The sequence below is a fragment of the Grampus griseus genome (assembly GCF_964374135.1).
Source record: "Grampus griseus genome assembly, chromosome: 4".
In the NCBI taxonomy this organism is placed as follows: Eukaryota; Metazoa; Chordata; class Mammalia; order Artiodactyla; family Delphinidae; genus Grampus; species Grampus griseus.
In genome coordinates, this window is record NC_138997.1 from 33,102,876 (window position 1) to 33,118,714 (window position 15,839).

The window sequence follows — 15,839 nt, forward strand, 5'->3', positions numbered from 1 at the left end:
TTAACCATTGTACCCCTTTCTCTCCTCCCAACCAAGATGTGACCAACAGGTGATATGTTTTTTGGTTTTGTCTTTTGACTGAATTATATTTATTTCCCCAACAACTTTTTATTTGAAAAGTTTCAGTCTTACAAAGAAATTGTAAGAATAGTTTAATGAATACCTCTATGCATTTCACCTAGATTCACCAACTGTTTGTTACATTTGCTTTATCTCTCAAAAGGAGATACTTTTAATGCAGTTTTGCAACAGCCTATGTAGGCATATGACCCTGAGGTCATAGATCTATTGCAGATAGAGCCAAAGGTGGATTTAGCAAATATTTTCCAGAGTGCTCTGTTGCAATCAACAGAGCCACCTTCAGCAATGAGCTGATGAAGAGTCAGACCACTGTTTAATAGCTAAGCATTTCTCAGCTCAATCCTGGCAGGTTACCTTAAATTTCCTTGCCTCTGTGGTTTCGAAGTGTTGCTTTTACAAGTGGAAATGGAAGACAAAATGTCTAACTCTCATATGAGAATATGAATCTCTTCCCTGGGTGCAAATTCCTCACCATACTACTTACTCCCTTCTATGATGTTTAAGGCCCTGGCACCCCCAGCCTCAATTAATTATAGATTTTTCTTCATAAATGAGATTTATAAAGTATCTGAGAGTCAATTATAAAGAAGATATAGGTGAATTAATAAATGCATAAATAAATAAATATGATAGCTCCAGAATGCTTTCTATGTAAATTTCATTAGCTACAAGCAATTTGTATAATATTCACCAAAATCTAAATGTTGCTACTTCTCAAGTTGTTTCAGCAAAAATGGTATTACTTTGTTCAAGTATAACAAATACTTAGCTTATGATTTTTGCATCCTGCATGTACTTATATTAATATGGTATCATTTTCTTTCAGGCTTTTCTAGACATGATTTGAGATAAATAATGAACTTGGATGGATGGGTCTTGTTTTGATTCACCAGCTGCACCCCTAGTGTTGGCTAACTTGGAAATGTATTTTGTTGTTTATAAGGGGAACACATGACAGTATAATTAGATCAGTAATACTACTAGAAAAGTAATTAAAATTAAATGCTATTTGCAATACGCTCATGTTTATCTATAAACTACAGTATCATTATCCTAGAACTTAGAATAAATTATGTGGGCAACTGAAGTGGTTAGAGCCTGTAAGAACACTGTTGTGAGCTTCATCCCCAGACGTGTTTCTTATCATCACATTATTTAACCTCCCTAAGCTACTATTTTCTCATCAAAAAATCAATTTATAGCATGTCCTCACCTTCATTAAAGGAACTCTAGTAATTATCAATTAAAAATATTCTTATAATATTTTCTGGAAATGTAATACTTTATTCTAAAAGGTTTCCAGACACTAAAAATAAATATGTAAATAGAACACATGAATCAAAATGTAAATAATTTCTTTTAATAAAAATGAAATATGACATCAATAGATACAGAAGGGATTTATGCATTCAGTAGGAGCTTGAAATGGAAGACCTTTAAAGTTCCTTTTAACCCTTAAATTTCTTAATTCACAAATATTTTATTGGGTCATTACTTTGTGCCATACCTTGAGTGAAGTAGTAGAGAAAACAATACAGTCTCTGCACTTAAGGAAAGAGTAATCAAGAGGTTTCTCATGCACCACTGCATGCTAAAGAGAGCATCAAGGTGGCTACAGGCTAACAGATGAAGATGGATCTATCTGGGTATAAAATTAAGATACAGCTGAATATTTTTTACATTTCTTACTCAGGAACAAACTCCCTAATTCAGCATTTTCCTCTGTAGCAGACATATTTAAAAACCATGTACTTTCCTGGCAAAACTTTCAGGTTCATATCTATTTTATTAATTTATTGATTCATTCATTCAACTAGGGGTTATTTTGAAATGGGTAATCTAAACAGAACTTGCAGATTAAGAGGGGGTTTGGGTGGGTGGGTGGTGGGAGGAGCAGTAACACCACGAGTAAGTAGCAGAAGTTAAGGAAAGAGGAAACAAAATAATTTAAAAAGTCAATGTAAAATAGAACTGTTTTTAAAAAATTCATCAACTGTAATAAAATCTTCTACATTGAGTGATAGAGAAAGTTTGGAAATAAAGGAACAACATGCAAAAAATTAAAGAAAGAGGAAACAATAATAAAATTTAAAAAATTAACTTAAAATTGTTTTAAAATGTATTTATTATTTTAGGAAAGCTTTTGGAATAAAGTGATAATGTTAAAAATAAAATGGCTTGTAAAGATATCTAGGTAAATGCAATAAAAAACAAACTAGGAGTAATGGTAATACTAATATTTAACAAGGAGAAATTCAATTCTAAAAGGATGAAACAAGTAAAAGAGGCACATTATATAATGACTAAAAAGTATAATCCATGGAGAAGATATAATAGTCATAAACTTTCATGCACTAGATAATAAAAGAGCCAATCACACAAAACAAAATTTCTAGAACAGGAAAAGAAAAAACACATACACAAAACACTGAGTGAGACCTTATTATATCCACACGGAACACACATAACAGCATGTATGTGGCGCAGTGGTTGAGAATCTGCCTGCCAATGCAGGGGACATGGGTTCGAACCCTGGTCTGGGAAGATCCCACATGCCATGGAGCAACTAGGCCTGTGAGCCACAACTACTGAGCCTGCGCGTCTGGAGTCTGTGCTCTGCAACAAGAGAGGCTGCAACAGTGAGATGCCTGCACGCCGCGATGAAGAGTGGCCCCCGCTTGCCACAACTAGAGAAAGCCCTTGCACAGAAACAAAGATCCAACACATCCATAAATAAATAAATAAATAATAATTTAAAAAAAACCATGTATGTGTATATAAATATATGTTCATGCATACATGCACATATTTTAAAATATGATACATCAATTATATAAAATAAAAAAGGTACAGAATATTTAAACAACAAACTTGGTAACATAAAATTTTGTAATCTATAAATGTAAAAATATAATTCTCTTTGCCTATGAAACAATCACAAAAATTCATCATGTACTTGTCCACAAAGAATATCTTAATTCTAAAACAGAATGAAAAAATTGGTTAAATTAAATAGTTGATGAAATACTTGGAAATTAATAAGTAAAAGATGACTCACCAATTCCACATCAGGTCAGGGTTATAGAAAAAAAAGATAACTCACCCGAACCCCTTAAAAAAGTAACTAATTGGAAACTAAGAAAGGCTTTTCTAAATAGCCCCTAGAACAAACAAAAGAAGAAAAAATTGAAATTAGAATATTTCTAGACAGAAAGAAAAAAAGTGAAGGGTAAGAGGGAGAATACTTCATCCAAAAGCTATACTTTAAAGATGACCAAGGCAGTGTAAGCACTGGAGAGAGTCTGTATATAGATCCAAAAAGACTTTTAATAAAGTTGGCATTTCATTTACCCTGGCAAAGAATGGTTTAATAAATGACCTCAGCATAACTGGCTAGAAAACAAAAGTTGACCTTCTTCATAACATATTAAAATGAATTCTAGGTTAATGAAATATTTAAATGTAAAAGAAAAAAACAATAAAACTATTTAAAGAAACTTTAAAAACCCGTCTGTGCCTCCCCTCCCGGGAGCCTGTTCAGCCTGCCACTGCCAGGGTCCCGTGAGCCAGGGACAACTTCCCCGGGAGAACACACGGCACGCCTCAGGCTGGTGCAACGTCACGCCGGCTACTGCCGTCACAGGCGCTGCATCCGTAACCCCTCCCTCCCCACGGGGCTGAGTGAGCCAGAGCCCCCGAATCAGCTTCTCCTTTAACCCTGTCTTGTCTGAGCTAAGAACCGACGCCCTCAGGCGACCTACATGCAAAGGAGGAGCCAAATCCAAAGCTGAACCCCCGGAGCTGTAGGAACAAAGAAAAGAAAGGGAAATCTCTCCCAGCAGCCTCAGGAACAGCAGATTAAATCTCCACAATCAACTTGATGTACCCTGCATCTGTGGAATACCTGAATAGACAACGAATCATCCCAAATTGAGGAGGTGGACTTTGGGAGCAATGCTATATAATTTTTTTTTGCCTTTTTCTCTTCTTGCGAGTGTGTAGGTGTATGCTTCTGTGTGTGATTTTGTCTGTATAGCTTTGCTTTTACCATTTGTCCTAGGGTTCCATCTGTCCATTTTTTCCTTTCTTTTTTTTATTACTTTAAGAAAATTTCTTTCTTAATAATTATTTTTTATTTTAATAACTTTATTTTATTTTATCTTCTTTTTTTCTTTTTTTTCCTCTCTTTTATTCTGAAGCATGTGGATGAAACACTCTTGGTGCTCCAGCCAGGGGTCAGGGCTGTGCCTCTTAGGTGGGAGAGCCAAGTTCAGGACACAAGTCCACAAGAGATCTCCCAGCTCCACATAATATCAAATGGTGAAAATCTCCCAGATATCCCCATCTCTACGCCAAGACCCAGATTCACTCAACGACCAGCAACCTACAGTGCTGGACACCCTATGCCAAACAGCTAGCAAGACAGGAACACAACCCCATCCATTAGCAGAGAGGCTGCCTAACATCATAAGAAGGCCACAGACACCCCAAAACACACCACCAGATGTGCACCCGCCCACCAGAAAGAAAAGGTCCATCCTCATCCATGAGAACACAGGCACTAGTCTCCTCCACCAGGAAGCCTACACAACCCACTGAACCAACCTTAGCCACTGGGGACAGACAGCAAAAACAACAGGAACTGTGAACCTGCAGCCAGAGAAAAGGAGACCCCAAAAACAGTAAGTTAAGCAAAATGAGGAGACAGAAGAACACACAGCAGATGAAGCAGCAAGGAAAAACTCCACCAGACCTAACAAACGAAGAGGAAATAGGCAGTCTACCTGAAAAAGAATTCAGAATAATGATAGTAAAGATGATCAAAAATCTTGGAAATAGAATGGAGAAAATACAAGAAACGTTTAACAAGGACCTAGAATAACTAAAGAGTAAACAAACAGTGATGAACAACACAATAAATGAAATTAAAAATTCTCTAGAAGGGATCAATAGCAGAATAACTGAGGCAGAAGAACGGATAAGTGACCTGGAAGATAAAATAATGGAAATAACTACTGCAGAGCAGAATAAAGAAAAAAGAATGAAAAGAATTGAGGACAGTCTCAGAGACCTCTGAGACAACATTAAACACAGGAACATTCGAGGTATCAGGGTCCCAGAAGAAGAAGAGAAAAAGAAAAGGACTGAGAAAATATTTGAAGAGATTATAGTTGAAAACTTCCCTAATATGGGAAAGGAAATCATTAATCAAGTCCAGGAAGAACAGAGAGTCCCATACAGGATAAATCCAAGGAGGAACATGCCAACACACATATTAATCAAAGTATCAAAAATTAAATACAAAGAAAAAATATTAAAAGCAGCAAGGGAAAAACAACAAATAACACACGAGGAAATCCCCATAAGGTTAATAGCTGATCTTTCAGCAGAAACTCTGCAAGCCAGAATGGAGTGGCAGGACATATTTAAAGTGATGAAGGAGAAAAACCTACAACCAAGATTACTCTACCCAGCAAGGATCTCATTCAGATTCGATGAAGAAATCAAAAGCTTTACAGACAAGCAAAAGCTAAGAGAAGTCAGCACCACCAAACGAGATCTACAACAAATGCTAAATAACTTCTCTAAGTGGGAAACACAAGAGAAGAAAAGGACTTACAAAAACAAATCCAAATAAATAAGAAAGTGGTCATAGGAACATACATATCGATACTTAACTTAAACGTGAATGGAATAAATGCTCCAACCAAAAGACACAGGCTTGCAGAATGGACACAAAAACAAGACCCATCTATATGCTGTCTACAAGAGACCCACTTCAGACCTAGGGAGACATACATACTGAAAGTGAGTGGATGGAAAAAGATATTCCATGCAAATGGAAACCAAAAGAAAGCTGGATTAGCAATTCTCATATCAGACAAAATAGACTTTAAAACAAAGACTAATAGAAGAGACAAGGAAGGACACTACATAATGATCAAGGGATCAATCCAAGAAGAAGATATAACAATTGTAAACATTTATGCACCCAACATAGGACCACCTCAAATTATAAGGCAAATACTAACAGCCACAAAAGGAGAAATCGACAGTAACACAATCATAGTAGGGCACTTTAACACCCCACATTCACCAATGAACAGATCACCCAAAATGAAAATGAATAAGGACACACAAGCTTTAAATGATACTTTAAACAAGATGGACTTAATTGATATTTATAGGACATTCCATCCAAAAACAACAGAATACACATTATTCCCAAGTGCTCATGGAACATTCTCCAGGATAGATCATATCTTGGGTCACAAATCAAGCCTTGGTAAATTTAAGAAAATTGAAATCGTATCAAGTACGCTTTCTGACCACAATGCTATGAGACTAGATATCAATTACAGGAAAATATCTGTAAGAAATACAAACACATAGAGGCTAAGCAACACACTACTTAATAACCAAGAGATCACTGAAGAAATCAAAGAGGAAAACAAAAAATACCTAGAAACAAATGACAATGAAAACACAAAGACCCCAAACCTATGGGAAGCAACAAAAGCAGTTCTAAGAGGGAAGTTTATAGCAATACAACCCTACCGTAAAAAACAAGAAACACCTCAAAGAAACAACCTAACTTTACACCTAAAGCAATTAGAGAAAGAAGAACAAAAAACCCCCAGAGTCAGCGGAAGGAAAGAAATCGTAAAGATCATATCAGAAATAAATGAAAAAGAAATGACGGAAATAATAGCAAGATCAATAAAACTAAAAGCAGGTTCTTTAAGAAGATAAACAAAATTGATAAACCATTAGCCAGACTCATCAAGAGAAGGAGGGAGAAGATGCAAATCAATAGAATTAAAAATGAAAAAGGAGAAGTAACAACTGACACTGCAGAAATACAAAGGATCATGAGAGATTATTACAAGCAACACTATGCCAATAAAATGGACAACCTGGAAGAAATGGACAAATTCTTAGAAATGCACAACCTTCCGAGACTAAACCAGGAAGAAATAGAAAATATGAATAGACCAATCACAAGCACTGAAATGGAAACTGTGATTAAAAATCTTCAAACAAAAAAAAGCCCAGGACCAGATGGCTTCACAGGTGAATTCTATCAAAAATTTAGAGAAGAGATAACACCTATCCTTCTGAAACTCTTCCAAAATATAGCAGAGGGAGGAACACTCCAAAACTCATTCTACGAGGCCACCATCACCCTGATACCAAAACCTGACAAAGATGTCACAAAGAAAGAAAACTACAGGCCAATATCACTGATGAACGTAGATGCAAAAATCCTCAACAAAATACTAGCAAACAGAATCCAACAGCACATTAAATGGATCATACACCATGATCAAGTGAGGTTTACCCCAGGAATGCAAGGAATCTTCAATATATGCCAATCAATCAATGTGATACACCATATTAACAAACTGCAGGAGAAAAACCATATGATCATCTCAATAGATGCAGAGAAAGCTTTTGATAAAATTCAACACCCATTTATGATAAAAACCCTTCAGAAAGTAGGCATACAGGGAACTTTCCTCAACATAATAAAGGCCATATATGGCAAAATCACAGCCAACATTGTCCTCAATGGTGAAAAACTGAAACCATTTCCACTAAGATCAGGAACAAGACAAGGCTGTCCACTCTCACCACTATTATTCAACATAGTTTTGGAAGTTTTATCCACAGCAATCAGAGATGAAAAAGAAATAAAAGGAATTCAAACCCAAAAAGAAGAAGTAAAGCTGTCACTGTTTGCATATGACATGATACTATACATAGAGAATCCTAAAGATACTACCAGAACTACTAGAGCTAAAAAACTACTAGAGCTACTCAATGAATTTGGTAAAGTAGTGGGACAAAAAATTAATGCACAGAAATCTATAGTGTTCCTATAAACTAATGATGAATTATCTGAAAGTGAAATTAAGAAAACACTCCCATTTACCATTGCAATAAATAGAATAAAATATCTAGGAATAAACCTACGTAAGGAGAAAAAATATATGTATGCAGAAAATTATAAGACACTGATGAAAACAATTAAAGATAATACAAATAGATGGAGAGATATACCATGTTCTTGGATTTGAAGAATCAACATTGTTAAAATGACTATACTACCCAAAGCAATCTACAGATTCAATGCAATCCCTATAAAACTACCACTGGCATTTTTCACAAAACTACAACAAGAAATTTCACAATTTATATGGAAAAACAAAAGACCCTGAATACCCAAAGCAATCTTGAGAAAGAAAAAAGATCTGGAGGAGTCAGGCTCCCTGACTTCAGACCATACTATAAAGCTACAGTACAAAGCTACAGTAATCAAGACAGTATGGTACTGGCACAAAAACAGAAATATAGAACAATGGAACAGGATAGAAAGACAAGAGATAAACCCACGCACCTATGGTCACCTTATCTTTGATAAAGGAGGCAAGAATATACAGTGGGGAAAAGACAGCCTCTTCAATAAGTGGTGCTGGGAAAACTTGACAGGTACATGTAAAAGAATGAAATTAGAACACTCCCTAATACCATACACGAAAATAAACTCAAAACGAATTAAAGACCTAAATGTAAGGCCAGATAGTATAAAACTCTTAGAGGAAAACATAGGCAGAACACTCTATGACATAAATAACAGTAAGATTCTTTTTGATCCCTCCTAGAGAAATGGGGAAAAAAATAAACAAATGGCAACTAATGAAACTTAAAATCTTTTGCAGAACAAAGGAAACCATAAACAAGACCAAAAGACAACCCTCAGAATGGGAGAAAATATTTGCAAATGAAGCAACTGACAAAGGATTAATCTTCAAAACATACAAGCAACTCATGCAGCTATATATCAAAAAAAAAACCCAATCCAAAAATGGGCAGAAGACCTAAATAGACATTTCTCCAAAGAATATATACAGATTGCCAACAAACACATGAAAGAATGGTCAACATCATTAATCATTAGAGAAATGCAAATCAGAACTACAATGAGATATCATCTCACACTGGTCAGAATGTCCATCGTCAAAAAATCTACAAACAATAAATGCTGCAGAGGGTGTGGAGAAAAGGGCACCCTCTTGCACTGTTGGTGGGAATGTAAATTGATACAGCCACTATGAAGAACAGTATGGCGGTTCCTTAAAAATCTAAAAATAGAACTACCATACGACCCAGCAACCCCCCTACTGGGCATATACCCTGAGAAAACCATAATTCAAAAAGAGTCATGTACCAAAATGTTCATTGAAGCTCTATTTACAATAGCCAGAACATGGAAGCAACCTAAGCGTCCATCAACACATGAATGGATAAAGAAGATGTAGCACATATCTTCAATGGTATATTACTGAGCTATAAAAAGAAACGAAATTGAGTTATTTGTAGTGAGGTGGATGGACCTAGAGACTGTCATACAGAGTGAAGTAAGTCAGAAAGAGAAAAAAAAAAAAAAAAACCCGTATGCTAACACATATATATGGACTCTAAAAAAAAAAAAAAAAAAAAAAAAAAACTTGCTCCTGAGGAACCTAGGGGCAAGAAGGGAATAAAGACACAGACCTACTAGAGAATGGACCTGAGGATGTGGAGAGGGAAAGGTAAGCTGTGACAAAGTGAGAGAGTGGCATGGACATATATACCCTTCCAAACGCAAAATAGATAGCTAGTGGGAAGCATCCACATAGCACAGGAGATCAGCTCAGTGCTCAGAGTGGTGGGCTAGGGAGGGTGGGAGGGAGGTAGATGCAAGAGGGAAGAGATATGGGAACATATGTATATGTATAACTGATTCACTTTGTTATAAAGCACAAACTAACACATCATTGGAAAGCAATTATACTCCACAAAAGTTGTTTAAAAAAAAAAAGCATCTGTGCAATCATGGAGTAGGTGAGACATTTTTTTTCTTTTTTGAATTTTTTTTTTTCCCTGCACGTGGGCCTCTCACTCTTGTGGCCTCTCCCGTTTCGGAGCACAGGCTCCGGACTCACAGGCTCAGCGGCCATGGCTCACGGGCTTAGCCACTCCGCGGCACGTGGGATCTTCCCAGACTCGGTCACGAACCCGCGTCCCCTGCATCAGCAGACGGACTCTCAAACACTGCGCCACCAGGGAAGCCCCTTTTTTGAATTTTATTTTATTTTTTTATACAGCAGATTCCTATTAGTCATCAATTTTATACACATCAGTGTATATATGTCAATCCCAATCGCCCAATTCATCACACCACCATCCCCACTCTCCTGCAGCTTTCCACCCTTGGTGCCCATACGTTTGTTCTCTACATCTGTGTCTCAACTTCTGCCCTGCAAACTGGTTCATCTGTACCATTTTCTACGTTCCACATACATGTGTTAATATACGATATTTGTTTTTCTCTTTCTGACTTCACCCTGTATGACAGTCTCTAGATCCATCCACGTCTCAACAAATGACACAATTTTGTTTCTTTCTATGGCTGAGTAATATTCTATTGTATATATGTACCACACTTCTTCATCCATTCGTCTGTCAATGGGCATTTAGGTTGCTTCCATGACCTGGCTATTGTAAATAGTGCTGCAATGAACATTGGGGTGCATGTGTCTTTTTGAAATATGGTTTTCTCTGGGTATATGCCCAGTGGTGGGATTGCTGGATCATATGGTAATCCTATTTTTAGTTTTTTAAGGAACCTCTATACTGTTCTCTATAGTGCCTGTATCAATTTACACTCCAACCAATAGTGCAAGAGGGTTCCCTTTTCTCCACACCCTCTCCAGCATTTGTTGTTTGTAGGTTTTCTGATGATGCCCATTCTAACTGGTGTGAGAAGATACCTCATTGTAGTTTTGATTTGCATTTCTCTAATAATTAGTGATGTTGAGCAGCTTTTCATGTGCTTCTTGGCCTTCTGTATGTCTTCTTTGGAGAAATGTCTATTTAGATCTTCTGCCCATTTTTGGATTGGATTTTTGTTTCTTTAATATTGAGCTGCATGAGCTGTTTATATATTTTGGAGATTAATCCTTTGTCCGTTGATAGTTTGCAAATATTTTCTCCCATTGTGACGGTTATCTTTTCGTCTTGTTTATGGTTTCTTTTGCTGTGCAAAAGCTTTGAAGTTTCATTAGGTCCCATTTGTTTTTTTTAAATTTCTGTTACTGTAGGAGGTGGTTCAAAAAAGATCTTGCTGTGATTTATGTCATAGAGTGTTCTTCCTATGTTTTCCTCTAATAGTTTTATAGTGTCTGGTCTTACATTTAGGTCTTGAATCCATTTTGAGTTTATTTTTATTTATGGTGTTAGGGAGTGTTCTAATTTCATTCTTTTACATGTAGCTGTCCAGTTTTCCCCTCACAACTTATTGAAGAGACTGTCTTTTCTCCATTGTGTATCCTTGCCTCCTTTGTCATAGATTAGTTGACCATAGGTGTATGGGTTTATCTCTGGGCTTTGTATCCTGTTCCATTGATCTATATTTCTGTTTCTGTGCCAGTACCATATTGTCCTGATTACTGTAGCTTTGTAGTATAGTTTGAAGTCAGGGAGTCTGATTCTTCCAGCTCCATTTTGTTCCCTCAAGACTGCTTTGGCTATTCGGGGTCATTTGTGTCTCCATGCAAATTTTAAAATTTTTTGTTCTAGTCCCATAAAAAAGGCCATTGGTAATTTGATAACGATTGCATTGAATCTGTAGACTGCTTTCGGTATTATAGTCATTTTCACAATATTGATTCTTCCAATCCAAGAACATGGTATATTGCTCCATCTTTTGGTATCATCTTTAATTTCTTTCATCAGTGTCTTATAGTTTTCTACATACAGGTCTTTTGTCTCCCTAGGTAGGTTTATTCCTAGGTATTTTATTCTTTTTGTTGCAATGGTAAATGGCATTGTTTCCTTAATTTCTCTTTCAGATATTTCATCATTAGTGTATAGGAATGCAAGAGATTTCTGTCCATTAATTTTGTATCCTGCAACTTTACCAAATTCATTGATTAGCTCTAGTAGTTTTCTGGTGGCAGTTTTAGGATTCTCTATGTATAGTAACATGTCATTTGCAAACAGTGACAGTTTTACTTCTTCTTTTCTAATTTATATTCCTTTTATTACTTTTTCTTCTCTGATTGCCATGGCTATGATTTCCAGAACTCTGTTGAATAATAGTAGTCGGAGTGGACAACCTTGTGTTGTTCCTGATCTTACAGAAGATGCTTTCAGTTTTTCACCATTGAGAATGATTTTTGCTGTGGGTTTGTCATATATGGCCTTTATTATGTTGAGGTAGGTTCCCTCTATGTCCAGTTTCTGGAGAGTTTTTATCATAAATTGGTGTTGAATTATGTCAAAAGCCTTTTCTGCATCTATTGAGATGATCATATGGTTTTTATTCTTCAATTTGTTAATATGGTGTATCACATTGATTGATTTGTGTATATTGAAGAATCCTTGCATCCCTGGGATAAATCCCACTTGATCATAATGTATGATCCTTTTAAAGTGTTGTTGGATTCTGTTTGCTAGTATTTTGTTGAGGATTTTTGCAGCTATATTCATCAGTAATATTGGTCTATAATTTTCTTTTTCTGTAATATCTTTGTATGGTTTTGGTATCAGGGTGATGGTGGCCTCATAGAATGAGTTTGGGATTGTTCCTTCCTCTGCAATTTTTTGGAAGAGTTGAGAAGGATGGGTGTTAGGTCTTCTCTAAATGTTTGATAGAATTCACCTGTGAAGCCATCTGGTCCTGGAATTTTGTTTTTTGGAAGATTTTCCATCACAGTTTCAATTTCATTACTTGTGATTGGTCTCTTCACATTTTCTGTTTCTTCCTGGTTCAGTATTGGAAGGTTATACCTTTCTACGAATTTGTCCATTTCTTCCAGCTTGTACATTTTATTTGCATAAAGTTGCCTTTAGTAGTCTCTTAGGATGCTTTGTATTTCTGGGGTGTCTGTTGTAACTGCTCCTTTTCATTTCTAATTTTATTGCTTTGAGTCCTCTCTCTCTTTTTCTTGATGAGTCTGGCTAATGGTTTATCAATTTTGTTTATCTTCTCAAAGAACCAGCTCTTAGTTTTATTGATCTTTGCTATTGTTTTCTTTGTTTCTATTTCATTTTATTTCTGCTCTGAATTTATGACCTTTCCTTCTGCTAACTTTGGGTTTTGTTTCTTTTTCTTTCTGTAGTTCCTCTAGGTGTAAGGTTAGATTGCTTATTTGCAGTTTTTCTTGTTTCTTGAGGTAGGCTTGTATAGCTATAAACTTCCCTCTTAGAACTGCTTTTCTGCATCCCATAGATTTTGGATTGTCGTTTTTTCATTGTCATTTGTCTCTAGGTATTTTTTGATTTCCTCGTTGATGATCTGTCCATTAGTGTAAGTGAGGTTTTAAAGTCCCCCACTATTATTGTGTTACTGTTGGTTTCCTCTTTTATATCTGTTAGCAGTTGCCTTATGTATTGAGGTGCTCCTATGTTGGGTGCATATATATTTATAATTGTTATATCTTCTTCTTGGATTGATCCCTTGATCATTATGTAGTGTCCTTCCTTGTGTCTTGTAACATTCTTTATTTTAAAATCTATTTTATCTGATATGAATATTGCTACTCCAGCTTTCTTTTGATTTCCATTTGTAAGGAATATCTTTTTCCATCCCCTCACTTTCAGTCTGTATGTTTCCCTAGGTGTGAAGTGGGTCTCTTGTAGACAGCATATAGATCTGTTTTTGTATCCATTCATCAAAGCTGTGTCTTTTGGTTGGAGCATTTAATCCATTTGTGTTTAAGGTAATTTTTGATATGTGTGTTTCTCTGACTGTTTTCTTAATTGTTTTGGGTTTGTTTTTGTAGGTCCTTTTCTTCTCTTGTTTTTCCCACTTAAAGAAGTTCCTTTAGCATTTGTTGTAAAGCTGGTTTGGTGGTGCTGAATTCTCTTAGCTTTTGCTTGTCTTGAAAGCTTTTGATTTCTCCATTGAATCTAAATGAGATCCTTGCAGGGTAGAGTAATATTAATTGTAGGTTCTTCCCTTTAATCACTTTAGGTATATCATGCCACTCCCTTGTGGCTTGTAGACTTTGTGCTGAGAAATCAGCTGTTAACCTTATGGGAGTTCCCTTGTATGTTATTTGTCATTTTTCCCTTGCTGCTTTCAATAATTGTTCTTTGTCTTTAATTTTTGCCAATTTGATTACTATGTGTCTCGGCATGTTTCTCCTTTGGTTTATCCTCTGGGGGACTCCCTGTGCTTCTTGGACTTGGGTGGGTATTTCCTTTCCCATGTTAGGGAAGTTTTCAACTATAATCTCTTCAAATATTTCCTCTCTCTCTCTCTTCTCCTTCTGGGACCCCTACAATGTGAATGTTGTTGCATTTAATGTTGTCCCAAAGGTCTCTTAGGCTGTCTTCATTTCTTTTCATTCATTTTTCTTTATTCTGTTCCCCAGCAGTGAATTCCACCATTCTGTCTCCCAGGTCACTTATCCGTTCTTCTCCTTGAGTTATTCTGCTATTTATTCCTTCTAGTGTATTTTTCATTTCAGTTATTTTATTGTTCATCTCCGTTTGTTTGTCCTTTAATTCTCCTAGGTCTTTGTTAAACATTTCTTGCATCTTCTCAATCTTTGCCTCCATTCTTTTCTGAGGTTTTGGAACATCTTCACTATCATTATTCTGAATTCCTTTTTCTGGAGGGTTGCCTATCTCCACTTCATTTAGTTGTTTTTCTGGGGTTTTATCTAGTTCCTTCATCTGGTACATAGCCCTCTGCCTTTTCATCTTTTCTATCTCTCTGTGAATGTGGTTTTTGTTCCACAGACTGCAGGACTGTAGTTCTTCTTGCTTCTGCTGTCTGCCCTCTGGTGGATGAGGCTATCTAAGAGGCTTGTACAAGTTTCCTGATGAGAGGGACTGGTGGAGGATAGAGCTGACTGTTGCTTTGGTGGCCAGAGCTCAGTAAAACTTTAATTCACTTGACTACTGATAGGTGGGGCTGGGTTCCCTCCCTGTTGGTTGTTTGGCCTGAGGCAACCCAACACCAGAGCCTACCTGGGCTCTTTGGTGGGGCTAATAACGGACTCTGGGAAGGCTCACGCCAAGGAGTACTTCCCAGAACTTCTGCTGCCTGTGTCCTTGTCCTCATGGTGAGCTACAGCTACCCACCGCTTCTGCTGGAGACCCTCCAACACTAGTAGGTAGGTCTGGTTCAGTCTCCCCTGAGGTCACTGCTCCTTCCCCTGGGTCCCGATGCACACACAACTTTGTGTGTGCCCTCCAAGAGTGCAGTCTATGTTTTCCCCAGTTCTGTCAAAGTCCTGCAATCAAATCCCACTAGGCTTCAATGTGTGATTCTCTAGGAATTCCTCCTTCCATTGCTGGACCCCCAGGTTGTGAAGCCTGACATGGGGCTCAGAACCTTCACTCCAGTGGGTGGATTTCTGTGGTATAAGTGTTCTCCAGTCTGTGAGCCACCCACCCAGCAGTTATGAGATTCGATTTTACTGTGATTGCACCCCTCCTACCATCTCACTGTGGCTTCTCCTTTGTCTTTGGATGTGGGGTATTTTTTTGGTGAGTTCCAGTGTTTTCGTGTCAATGATTGTCTAGCAGCTAGTTGTGATTCTGGTGTTCTCACAAGAGGGAGTGAGAGCATGTCCTTCTACTCTGCCATCTTTGTTCCTACCAGCTTAGCTCGTTGAGTCATTCTTGTTCATGGCAGGAGACACTAGAAATGAGCACTGGCTTAAAGGAGTCCACAATCTGGTGCCATAATAACATAA